This window comes from Oryx dammah, unplaced genomic scaffold (genome assembly GCF_014754425.2).
Source record: "Oryx dammah isolate SB20612 unplaced genomic scaffold, SCBI_Odam_1.1 HiC_scaffold_3, whole genome shotgun sequence".
Lineage (NCBI taxonomy): Eukaryota > Metazoa > Chordata > Mammalia > Artiodactyla > Bovidae > Oryx > Oryx dammah.
The window spans coordinates 14,920,201-14,932,296 of record NW_024070187.1 but is presented as its reverse complement, the minus strand read 5'-3'; the positions used below and the strand labels follow the sequence as shown (position 1 = coordinate 14,932,296).

At 40.6% G+C, this 12,096-nt stretch overlaps 1 protein-coding gene across 2 annotated transcripts in view; it reads right to left on the bottom strand.

Moving 5' to 3' along the window:
- ELOVL6 (ELOVL fatty acid elongase 6) overlaps positions 1–12,096 on the bottom strand; it is a 148,636-nt gene that overhangs the window by 92,676 nt on the left and 43,864 nt on the right. The gene's annotated exons all lie outside the window — the stretch shown is intronic.

The window sequence follows — 12,096 nt, the reverse complement described above, 5'->3', positions numbered from 1 at the left end:
GTGGGTTGCCATTGCCTTCTCCAGAGGATCTTCCCAACTCAGGGATCCAACCTGGGTCTCCCGCATTGTAGGCAGATGCTTTACCATCTGAGCTACCAGGGAAGTCCAGCAGAGGGCAAAGTCAATCTGAAATGGAGCAAACAAACTCACCTTCCACTCCCTGGTGAGGAGGACATTTTCACTGTTGATACTGAACCAAACTTGGGTCTACTTACCCGTGCACAGTACAATGTACCAACACCAGGTTGTTGTGAAGAAAAGGGCAGTTTAAGTAAGGTACCAGACAAGGAGTCCAGGGCAGCCAGCACTCAAAAAGCCTGAGCTCCCCGTGCGTTCCAGCAAAGCACTTCTAAAGGCAAGGTGAGAGAGGGGTGTCCCAGGGCAAGCGATCAGCTCAGGCACAATTCTCTGATTGGTGGATGGTGAGGTAATAGGGCGGCGTCACAGGACTTAATGAGTCTTAGGTGCCAGGAGGTCTTGGGGCTGCATGTTCATGGTCATTAAGTAGTTAATTGCTTTCACTTGGTGGTAATTTTAGCCTCTGATGTGCATCAGGTGGTATTATCTAAGCACCTCTGAGAGGAGCTGAAGCAGAGGGTATGGGGGAGGAAGTCTGTCCCTAGAAGGCCCTACAGGGTCCCGCTTGATTACATGAAGAAACATTACCATTGACCAGGTTTTACAAGTTATTTTGACTATACTGGAGTCACTTAATCTGATGCTTCTAGTGCTGTGCTTAGTCGCTCAGTTGTGTCCGACTCTTTGCGACCCCATAGACTGTAGCCTGCCAGGCTCCTCTGTCCATGGGGATTCTCTAGGCAAGAATATTGGAGTGGGCTGCCATGCCCTCCTCCAGGGGAACTTCCCAACCCAGGGATCGAATCAGGGTCTCTGGCATTGCAGACAGATTCTTTACCAGCTGAGCTACCAGGGAAGCCCATGCTTCTAGTAAGTCTATCTAAATTTAAAAGGTAAAAACTAAAAGTCATTATTAATTGATTTATCTTACTTATTAATAGAATCTTTTTTTTAACCATATAATAATAAAGCGACCATAAATTCATCTGGCACTTTGTAATTCACAAAACATGTCTACTAACATTATACAGATTCCTCAGCAACCCACTCTGAGACAAAAACAAATTTGTGGGACTAACAAAATTGGCAGTGTGCTCACACATGTCTGGAATTCCCAGGCAGCCAGCTGCATGTGATCCTCTTTTCATTCATTTCAAAATAATAAGATTTTCAGCTTCACTTATATATTATGGCAGGCTTTAATTGTATGTTATCACCTACCTTATTCCTATGAGACCAAATCATTTACCTTTTACAGGTAAGAAAATGGAGTCTCTTTAAAAAAAAAAAGTTACTAATAAATGACTAAGAAATAGAAGATCTATGATTAGAAAAAGTACAATTCTCTCCTCCATCCCACAGCTTCTGCCAAGTCATTATAAAAATGTGCAGGGAGGTTCTTATCCCTTGCTGCTGGGTTTCTCAAGAATGGTAACCCACTTTAGTAACACAGCATGCTCTGTAATTTACTACTGACAAAGCTACTACTAGAAGTTTACTAGTAACTTTTAATTTGGTAAAACATGACTAATAAAAAGCAACCCAACACTAACCCCTTCAATACCTCACAGTTGTAAAGTAAGCTATGTTTGTGGATTTGTGCTAATGATAATATATAATGATAATAAACAGATATACAGATCATTAATTCCACAAATATATACTGAACACCTATTCACTGCCAGACCCTATGTGAAGTGCTGGATACACAGTAGTGAAAAAAGATGGGCACTGCATTCTGTTGAGTAGGGGAGAGACGTTAATCAACAGATAAACAAAAATAACCCGGTATGGTGCATTTTGAAAAAAAATGAGAGTACTAGGAGTTGCTTTTTTTTTTTTCCCCACACTTGGAGGCATGCAGGATCTTAGTTCACTGACCAGGGATATAACTCATGTCCCCTGCAGTGGAAATGCAGTCTTAACCACTGGACTGCCAGAGAGGGCCCACGAAAGATTACTGGGAGAGTGTTTGAGGATGGGAAGCTCTTTGATGGAGAATGAGAATATTTCAGTAGAGGTGGCGCATAAATTGAGATCACAAAAATGAGAAAGAGCTGGCCTTGAGAAGCATGGAAGAATATGCAAGGTAGAAAGAAACACATGCTGAAAAGTCTGAACACTAGAGTTTCATTTGTGTAACGGACTCAGAAACAGTCATTGTGTGGGTAGGACCAGGCAGTGTTAGGGAAGGATTGAGATAAGGCTGGAGTCCTAAACTGCTTTGTGTGTGCTTAGTGGCTCAATACTGTCTCACTCTGAATGCAGCCTGTCAGGCTTCTCTGTCTTTTAACTGCCTCAAGGCATCGCCTAGCCTACTGCTGCTGCTGCTAAGTAGCTTCAGTGGTGTCCGACTGTGCAACACCATAGATGGCAGCGCACCAGGCTCCCCCGTCCCTGGGATTCTCCAGGCAAGAACACTGGAGTGGGTTGCCATTTCCTTCTCCAATGCATGAAAGTGAAAAGTGAAAGTGAAGTCACTCAGTCGTCTCCGACTCCTAGCGACCGCATGGACTGCAGCCCACCAGGCTCCTCTGTCCATGGGATTTTCCAGGCAAGAGTACTGGAGTGGGGTGCCACTGCCTTCTCCAGCCTACCCCATTACTTGCCTTCAACTGACTACACTTAACTGTCCTGTGACTTCCCAGGCGGCGCTAGTGGTAAAGAACCCAGCTGCCAAGCAGGAGATGTAAGAGATGTGGGTTCAATCCCTGGATGGGGAAGATTCCCTGGAGGAGGGTATGGCAACCCACTCCACTATTCTTGCCTGGTGAATCCCATGGACATAGGAGCCTGGCAGGCTACATCCACGAGGTTGCAAAGAGTTGGACATGACTGAAGCAACTATCACTTTCACTTTCAACTGCCTTGTAATCCAGAAACTATCCCTGATTAAGCAGATAAAGCTAAAAATATAATATCAAAAGACTACCTAGACCAAGGGGACACAAGTTTCCATCTTTTTAATGAAGGTTTACATCAAGTTAAATCATTATAGATACCGATATAGAAACAAGAATGGAGAGATACATATCTCTAGTGTTCTAGAAGAAAAGTAGTATATCTCAAGGTGGGAGGACAGGGAGTCAGATTATAGGGATTTGCTTTTTGTGTATATTTTTTAAATTAAGGAAATAAACAGCAAAATGAAAATGTTCTTTTTGCTTTTAGGAAAGCCTGGTTTTAAGCAGAATTTCAGCTGGCTACATTTTGGAAGCTTAAAGAAAAAAATCAAATTCAAGAATGTTCCCTGGACCTGAGCCTATGAATTTTTATTTAAATAAGAATTGAATGTGCATTTGTATCCCCTTAGGGCCCTGGGATGTTAATATTTTACTTTTCAGAGATGGGCAGACAGCATAGGTAATCATGGTGACCTCAGTAACACTTTCCCTTATTTAAATCAGTCTTCTTTCCAAAGCATTTTTGCCGTTAAAGATGACTCTATTTTTTTTTTGGCTCACAGATATGTTTTTAGAGAACAGCCATGCACATAAAAACTCTTCCTTTTGCTCTGGTGGATCTGGACTTTTTCTTTTATATATATACTCTTTTATCTTTTTTTAGAGGCGATGTGGAAGCAAAGAAGAGAATGGCTGTAGAGTTGACCCAACTCTTTCTCTTTTTCTTGTTCTTTCTTTTTCTTTTGGCTGTGTCACTCAGCATGCAGGCTCTTAATTCCCCAACTGGGAACAGAACTCAAGTCTTTTGCAGTGGAAGTGCAGAGTCTTAACCATTGGACCACCACAGTTGGCCCAACTCTTTCTATTAAACAGTGTTTTAACTTGGAATTTTTAAGTGTAAGTACATCTTAAGTGTAAGTACATCTTAAGTTTGTTTGTTTGTTTTCTTTTTTAGGTTAACTCTAGCCTCCTTCCTCTTTTTCAGCAATAACAATCTCTAACAACTGCAACCATCTTACCGTGGCTGAACTTTCATAGCAGAGAATCTCAACTTTTCATTGGTTACAAACTGTTTTGTCACATCTAAGTGTCTGACAGGTTTTGTCCTGCCCCTTCCCTTCTATGGCAGAACACCTTACCTAAATTGCCCTTAAATTAGTCATATTTAGCTTCGTTGGGGAAGGTTCAGGATAGTTCTGTCACCCCCATGCGCTTGGTATCCCTCTACTCCAAGCATATGTTAATTATCTGTGACTCCCCTAGTCCCAGGCTGCCATAGATAGGGCTGAACTCACTTGCTCTTTTACTCAGTGAAAACTTCTCCTTTATTCCCCATGGCACTTTGGAGGTAGGGCTAGCACTTGTCTGTAAGTCCCAAACTTGACTTTGCATTCCACAGAAAGGTGGAGAAGTTGGGTCTCCTCCCACTTTTTCTTTTTACAAGAAGATAAGACCAGAGGAAGCCTGTACTGTCTTTGTTTCTGCAATTGCAATGATCAGCTGCTTTATGCTCCTCACTTCTAAGTTTTTGTGCACTCAAGTATCAAGGCAGGACTAATCTCAACCACTTCCTCTGCTAAAGAGATTTGTTGATGCTGAGGGTCTAGATCTTTTTAATGTTTTGGATCACTTTTTGCCTTCAGTTCTGAGCACTGTTTACTTGTAACCAAGAGACAATATTTTTGTGAATTTTTAAGATCAACGAATACTCAACATTTTGACAATATCTGAATGATAATAAGCATGTTCTTATTGTCTAAGTGCCTTCAGTGACTGCTTGTTAATTGCAACCAAGGATAATATTTCTTAATGTTGAGGTCTTCAATAAGGGTCTAAGATTTAACAACACACAAACAATACCGTGTGTAAAGGGCACCTCTTGGATACCATAAAAACACCACAGTAAACTCTTCCAGGGGAGAGGGCAGTGGCACCCCACTCCAGTACTCTTGCCTGGAAAATCCCATGGACAGAGGAGCCTGGTAGGCTGCAGTCCATGGGGTCGCATGTCTCCCCGACATGACTGAGCAACTTCACTTTCACTTTTCACTTTCATGCATTGGAGGAGGAAATGGCAACCCACTCCAGTGTTCTTGCCTGGAGAATCCCAGGGATGGGGAGCCTGGTGGGCTGCCGTCTATGGGCTTGCACAGAGTCAGACACGACTGAAGCAACTTAGCAGCAGCAGCAAACTCTTCCAGAATGATTAGTTTTTCTAATGTTTCTTAGATAACCATTAATTCTGATCTTAACAACCAACAGGTAAAGGGACATTTAACAACTTATTGAGGGCATATTACATCAATACCCTGCTCTTGGCTCCAAGAAAAAGGCAAAGTCTTATGCTGTTTTTCTGCAAGTGGTTTGCTACCAGTTGAATAGCTTACAGCTTAAACTAAACAAAATATTGACTTAATTGTTACCCCAAGTTTATAGACTATTAAAATGTTTGCTTTTTTAATGGCTCACAATGACTATTAAAATTTCTCATTCACTCATTCTCATAGCTCTTTGTTCTGAAAACACTCAGTCCAGGGGGAAACTGACTCACCTTGAGGTATAAATGAATGAATGATAGTTTTCATGTTTAATTCTTGAAAGTTGCATGGTTCTAAGCCCTGGAGCACATTAGAATCATCTAGAGAGCTTTAAAAAATACAGTATTTGAGAACCACCTCCTAGAGGATCTGATCTGTCTAGGGGTAAGAGACATTGGTATCTTTTAAAAGCTGCCCAGGTAACTAATATTCAGCTCCAGCACATCTGAAGGATACTCACAATGTACCTGAGGAATACAACAGAAACAGCATTTCCTGAGGCCACCTACTCAGAAAAGGGTCTATCAGATGACCCACAAGGAGGGCAGTAGAATAAGTGAGAAGTCTGAAGTTGACTGATAATTAACCACATGGAGGGGAGTGGTCCTTATCTGGAGAGTCACTATGATTCTTGCAGAAATATTCAAATTCTACTAGTATGAATTTGTGTTTTATTAATCTAAAAGAAGCTTGTGATGCTTTGGAATTTCAGGTAAAATGTTTACAAATATGAGAAAGTCAGCTGGTGTGAGAGACTATACAATAAAGCAGAATGACTTCCATATAGATAGCTTAGCACCACTGTAGTAGCTTCACTTTGCAACTCTCCTGTAAGCTGGTCCTGCGCTTCTGATCATATTCCTTTTGTCCACTTCTGAACTTGCAGAATACCCCCGAATGGCTCACATTTTTTTCAGTGGGAAAGTGCCCTGTAAGCCACAATGGCCACCCATCCATGTCTGTCCACTTATTACTATGTTCTCTTTCCAGTTTGTATCAAATGCCAATACCCATCGTGTTCCATGGTCCAGTGGAGCTGGCAGACAACCAAAAGGGAAACTTGATATTTTCTGGCCACCACTGCAGGACACTTCTCCCCACTAAAACTAACTGAAATGGAAATTTGTTCATGATCTGAATTTATATAATGGCAGATATCTCATGTCCCCTCTTTGAAGTCTTCTTTAAGCTCCGAAGATTAGAGAAGCACTTTGCTTTTTCCTCACTGGTGGGATGCCTCCTTTTTCATACAGATATCACAAAATGACTGATTCTGAAATGAGCAGCTCTTCTCTCTAGTAGAAATAGAATTTTTCATATGCAAAAGGATACCTCCTGATTGAATTCTATAAAGACGTATTTCCATTCCCATACTAACAGGTTTAAAAATTTTTTCTTAATCACAAAATAAGTTTTCACATTCCCAGAGTTACTATCTCTACTATGGCAAGTGAGGAATACACTTTTTAGTGGGTTGTGACATAGTATTAGAGCTGGCTATGCTCACTTACCTGAGAAGTAGCTTAGTCTGGAGAATTTCATCCCCAGAGTAAGTTATGGTACACAAATAGTTCAAATTGTCAGTTTAACTATTTTCTGCAAATTTCTTGCATGGATGTTGTATTTTTAAAAACTTAGCACTATATGAAAAGTGGTACCACTTAATTCATCACGTGAAGTCGCTCAGTCATGTCTGACTCTGTTACCCCCTGGTCTATAGCCCACCAGACTCCTCCATTCATGGAATTTTCTAGGCAAGAATACTGGAGTGGGTTGCCATTTCTTTCTCCAGGGGATCTTCCCGACCCAGGGATCGAACCCGGGTCTCCTGCATTGCGAGCAGACGCTTTACCGTCTCATAAGACCCACTAAATTGTAGGGGATACTGCTGGAAATTGTCACATGCTCTTCTTGCTATTACCTCTTCTTACTATCTCCCAGGCCTGTGTTTAACAGCACTGGGACTAGGCTTTAACAATCAGAAAGGTTTTGATTCCTGTGTGTATGTTTTAAGAGTATTCACTGCATTCCTAATTTTACACTCCTCCAGGTAAAAAAATTAAAAAGTCTGTATATTTTTGTTTTTTCTTTTTAAGAAGTCCTCTGTCATGTATACTGGGAGAGTACAGTAGTGCCCCCCATCCCTTACCTGTGCTTTTCCTCAGTTTCAGTTAACTGTGATGAAAATATATAAATATTTGACAAAAATATTAAATAGAAAATCCCAGAAACAGACAATTTAGAACTTTTAAGTTGTGTGTGCCATTCTGAGTTAATTCCTTTTCATATCACTTGACCAGGAGCTTTTTACCGCGTTGTCATTTTTTCCAGTTATTGCCAGCGCTACAGCATACACATTTTTCAGTATATCTTATGTTCAAATTGTGATTTTACCTTTTGGAAAAACATCAATGCTAAATCTTCTAAAAAATACGACTATGACTTGCTGATTCTCCTTCATACTCACTTCCCTCCTCCACCCCTCAGCCTACACAGAATGACTTACACCTTTGTCGAGTTCCTAGGCTCTTAAATCTACCGGTTAAAAGCTAACTAATAACCAATCTCTGTTCTATGTACCTAGCAAGTCAATAGTTACTGTAGACTGAATCATAACACTGTGAGGAATATCAAATACCTAATCCCAGGATATGGTGAGGATACATCATTAAAAAAGAAAACAAACAGCCTCATTTGACCTAATTAAACATGGCATATCTCACCAATGCCAGCTCAAAAAGTTAGGAGTGAGATTTTCATGCAAACTAGACTCCAGTGCTGTTTTTCATTTATCTTAAAATAAATTTTTTCTATAAGTATAAAACAATATAATATATTATGCTGAATAATATGTTGTATCATATAAGATAAGTTTTTCATTGTTAGTTATTCTTTAATGGCAGGTCAAAAAATTCCATGCTCTTGGGTTTTTTGTTTTGGTTTTTGCTCTGGTTTCATATTTTGCATTTATAGAGTAAATTCAAACCAAGTTCAGAAGAGAACCACTAGGTTATATAGAAATAACCCACCCTAAGAAATCTCAGCCGTTTCTTAGGATGACTAAGAACTTTGCTACTCAAAGGGTAGTGACAACCATCATCACCAGCACCATCTATGATTAAAAATCTGTATTTCCACAGACTGACTTCCTGAAATAGAGTTCTTCAGGCAGTTTGGATTCACACTGAAGTTTGAACAATACTGTATTAGAAGGTTTAGTTTTCCATACAGAAAACAATAATAACAATAGGAACACAAGTGACTTTCATAACATAAGAAGAGTGGTCTTGGAAAAAAACCTGTCAAGTGACTGACATAGCAATTTTAAAGCAAAATACTTAATCTGTCATATAGGGGCATGCTCCATGATGTGCTGAATACTAGTAATACACAGTCTTGTCAGTTGCTGTTACAGGTGAAATAACCCACAAAATTAGGTGGTTCCCTGCATTTTGATTCCACCCCAACCCATAATTCTTATGGATTATTTACAAGAAAAGGAGAGCCACATTGGGTAGTTATGAATATTTTAAATACTGGAAAAGCCATCTTCTACTACAAATCTATAAACTTGGCACTACGTTTATAGTATATACCCTATAATCTTTTATAGGGTATATACTATAAACGTAGTGCCAAGTTTATACTGGCATCAAAATCATTAGTCCATTTCCAATTTTTTGATGACAAATATGAACATATTATATGAATACCTTCCCCCCGCACCCCGCCCAAGGAACCAGCATGACCACCATTGGAGTGACGAGCCTCTGAAAGTACAGATGACTCAGGAAGCCCTTCCTGGGGAGTCAGCTGTGCACTGCTCTCTCCAGCCTTCCACTGTCCCCAACCTGCAGAAATGATCTTAATGACATATCATGAGCCAGAACAGATGCAAGTTAGTGTCATCCTGCTTGTTAGGTGTCACACGGGAGTGACCACTGCCAATAAAACACAACGTGAAGCTAAGTCTTTAAGCAGATTCTCCTTGTGTTGAAGAACAGAATTAATTCCAAATACAGCAACAGTAATCACTACAAAGAGGACATCTGCCAAGAAATACAATGGTAAAGAAGGAAATCCCAGCCCTTCAAAAGATCTAACTAACTTCAGAAGCCAGAAACCATTGGTTGTTGAAACCTTTCTTATCTTGTCATCAGGCAGTCACCTCTCTCTATTTGGTCTGACTTGCTCCTTCACTTTCAGCACAAGCTCCCAGGAGCGTGTTAAAGTCCTTTTCCCTAGAAGGCTGGTATCCAGCATGCTACAGTGTAAGAGGTCCATGCCAGCTGGAGAGGGAATGAGGGAGGATGGCGATTGAGGTGGAAGGGAAAGGTGTGCTTGGGCCGCAGATCAGGCAGACAGAAGAACAGGGGAGAGATGGAGAGAAGCTGTGCAGAGTGTTTCCAACCAGAGTCCAGTGATGTTGTCTTTATCTTTACATTTTTTCCATAAAGTTTTTTTGGGAAATAAAATACAAATGATAAAAAAATAAATATTTTCTCCATAAATAATGTTATATTGTTTTCACACAAGATATAATACAAGTCTCCCAATTACTTCATTAGTTCAAGTACTCTTTAATGGCATTCCTGAATCTGTGGATAAGGTCAAAATATGTCAAGCTCTGGTTTCATGTTTTGTATTTCTAGAGTAGTTGCAAAGCAGGTTCAGAAGGAAAGATTTCAGTTTAAAGCTAGGTAGGGAAACAATGCATCCCCCTCAAATGAGGAAGAATAAAGAGAGAAGACAAAATTGATCAAAAAAGGATTGTTTACCAGCTACTCGATCCCAATGCCCACTCCGCAAGGTGAATCCTGGCTGGAAACCCCCTACTCAAGAAACTGAGGATGCTGATGAGAAAACTGTCACCACGGCCATTTGCAAGATGAGCAGTTTACCATAGTAAACACTTCTGCTTTGGTTGCAGAAAAGAGGTGAATCAATCTATGGACATCTGGGTGATCACAAATCAGGACAAAGACAAGACAGAAAAAGACAGCTATTAGAGACAGAAACAGATTATGGAATGAAACAGATATGGGTTTGAATTTTATTGGGACCACTTTCTGTTATCTCCCTGTTAAAGTGTCTTCCTAAGACTAGACATTTACCTGCCTACATAGAATAATTTCCACTTAGAAAAGACGTACATAGAAAAACATGTTATAAGTACACCAATATTGACAAATGAATTTGTTCCCTATAGACTTTAGAGAGTTTCAGTTCAGTTCAGTCACTCAGTTGTGTCTGACTCTTTGCGACCCATGAATTGAAGCACGCCAGGCCTCTCTGTCCATCACCAACTCCTGGGGTTCACTCAGACTGATGTCCATCAAGTCGGTGATGCCATCCAGCCATCTCATCCTCTGTCATCCCCCTCTGCTCCTGCCCCCAATCCCTTCAAACATCAGAATCTTTTCCAATGAGTCAACTCTTCACATGAAGTAGCCAAAGTATTGGAGTTTCTGCTTTAGCATCATTCCTTCCAATGAACACCCAGGACTGATATCCTTTAGAATGGACTGGTTGGATCTCCTTGTGGTCCAAGGGACTCTCAAGAGTCTTCTCCAACACCACAGTTCAAAAGCATCAATTCTTCAGTGCTTAGCTTTCTTCACAGTCCAACTCTCACATCCATACAAGACCACTGGAAAAACCATAGCCTTGACTAGACAGACCTTTGTTGGCAAAGTAATGTCTTTGTTTTTTAATACGCTATCTAGGTTGGTCATAACTTTTCTTCCAAGGAGTAAGCGTCTTTTAATTTCATGGCTGCAATCACCATCTGCAGTGATTCTGGAGTCCCAAAAAATAAAGTCTGACACTGTTTCCACTGTTTCCCCATGTATTTCCTATGAAGTGATGGGACCAGATGCCATGATCTTCGTTTTCTGAATGTTGAGCTTTAAGCCAACTTTTTCACTCTCCTCTTTCACTTTCATCAAGTGGCTTTTTAGTTCCTCTTCACTTTCTGCCATAAGGGTGGTGTCATCTGCGTGTCTGAGGTTACTGATATTTCTCCTGGCAATCTTGATTCCAGCTTGTGCTTCTTCCAGTCCAGTGTTTCTCATGATGTACTCTGCATAGAAGTTAAATAAGCAGGGTGACAGTATACAGCCTTGATGTACTCCTTTTCCTATTTGGAACCAGTCTGTTGTTCCATGTCCGGTTCTAACTGTTGCTTCCTGACCTGCATATAGGTTTCTCAAGAGGCAGGTCAGGTTGTCTGGTATTCCCATCTCTTTCAGAATTTTCCACAGTTTGTTGTGATCCACACACTGAAAGGCTTTGGCATAGTCAATAAAGCAGAAATAGATGTTTTTCTGGAATTCTCTCACTTTTTCGATGATCCAGTGGATGTTGGCAATTTGATCTCTGGTTCCTCTGCCTTTTCTAAAACCAGCTTGAACATCAGGGAGTTCATGGTTCACGTATTGCTGAAGCCTGGCTTGGAGAATTTTGAGCATTACTTTACTAGCATGTGAGATGAGTGCAATTGTGCAGTAGTTTGAGCATTCTTTGGCATTGCTTTTTTGAGATTGGAATGAAAACTGACCTTTTCCAGTCTTGTGGCCACTGCTGAGTTTTCCAAATTTGCTGGCATAGAGTGCAGCACTTTCACAGCATCATCTTTCAGGATTTGAAATAGCTCAACTGGAATTCCATCACCTCCACTAGCTTTGTTTGTAGTGATGCTTTCTAAGGCCAACTTGACTTCACATTCCAGGATGTCTGGCTGTAGGTGAGTGATCATACCATCATGATTATCTGGGTCGTGAATATCTTTTTTGTAT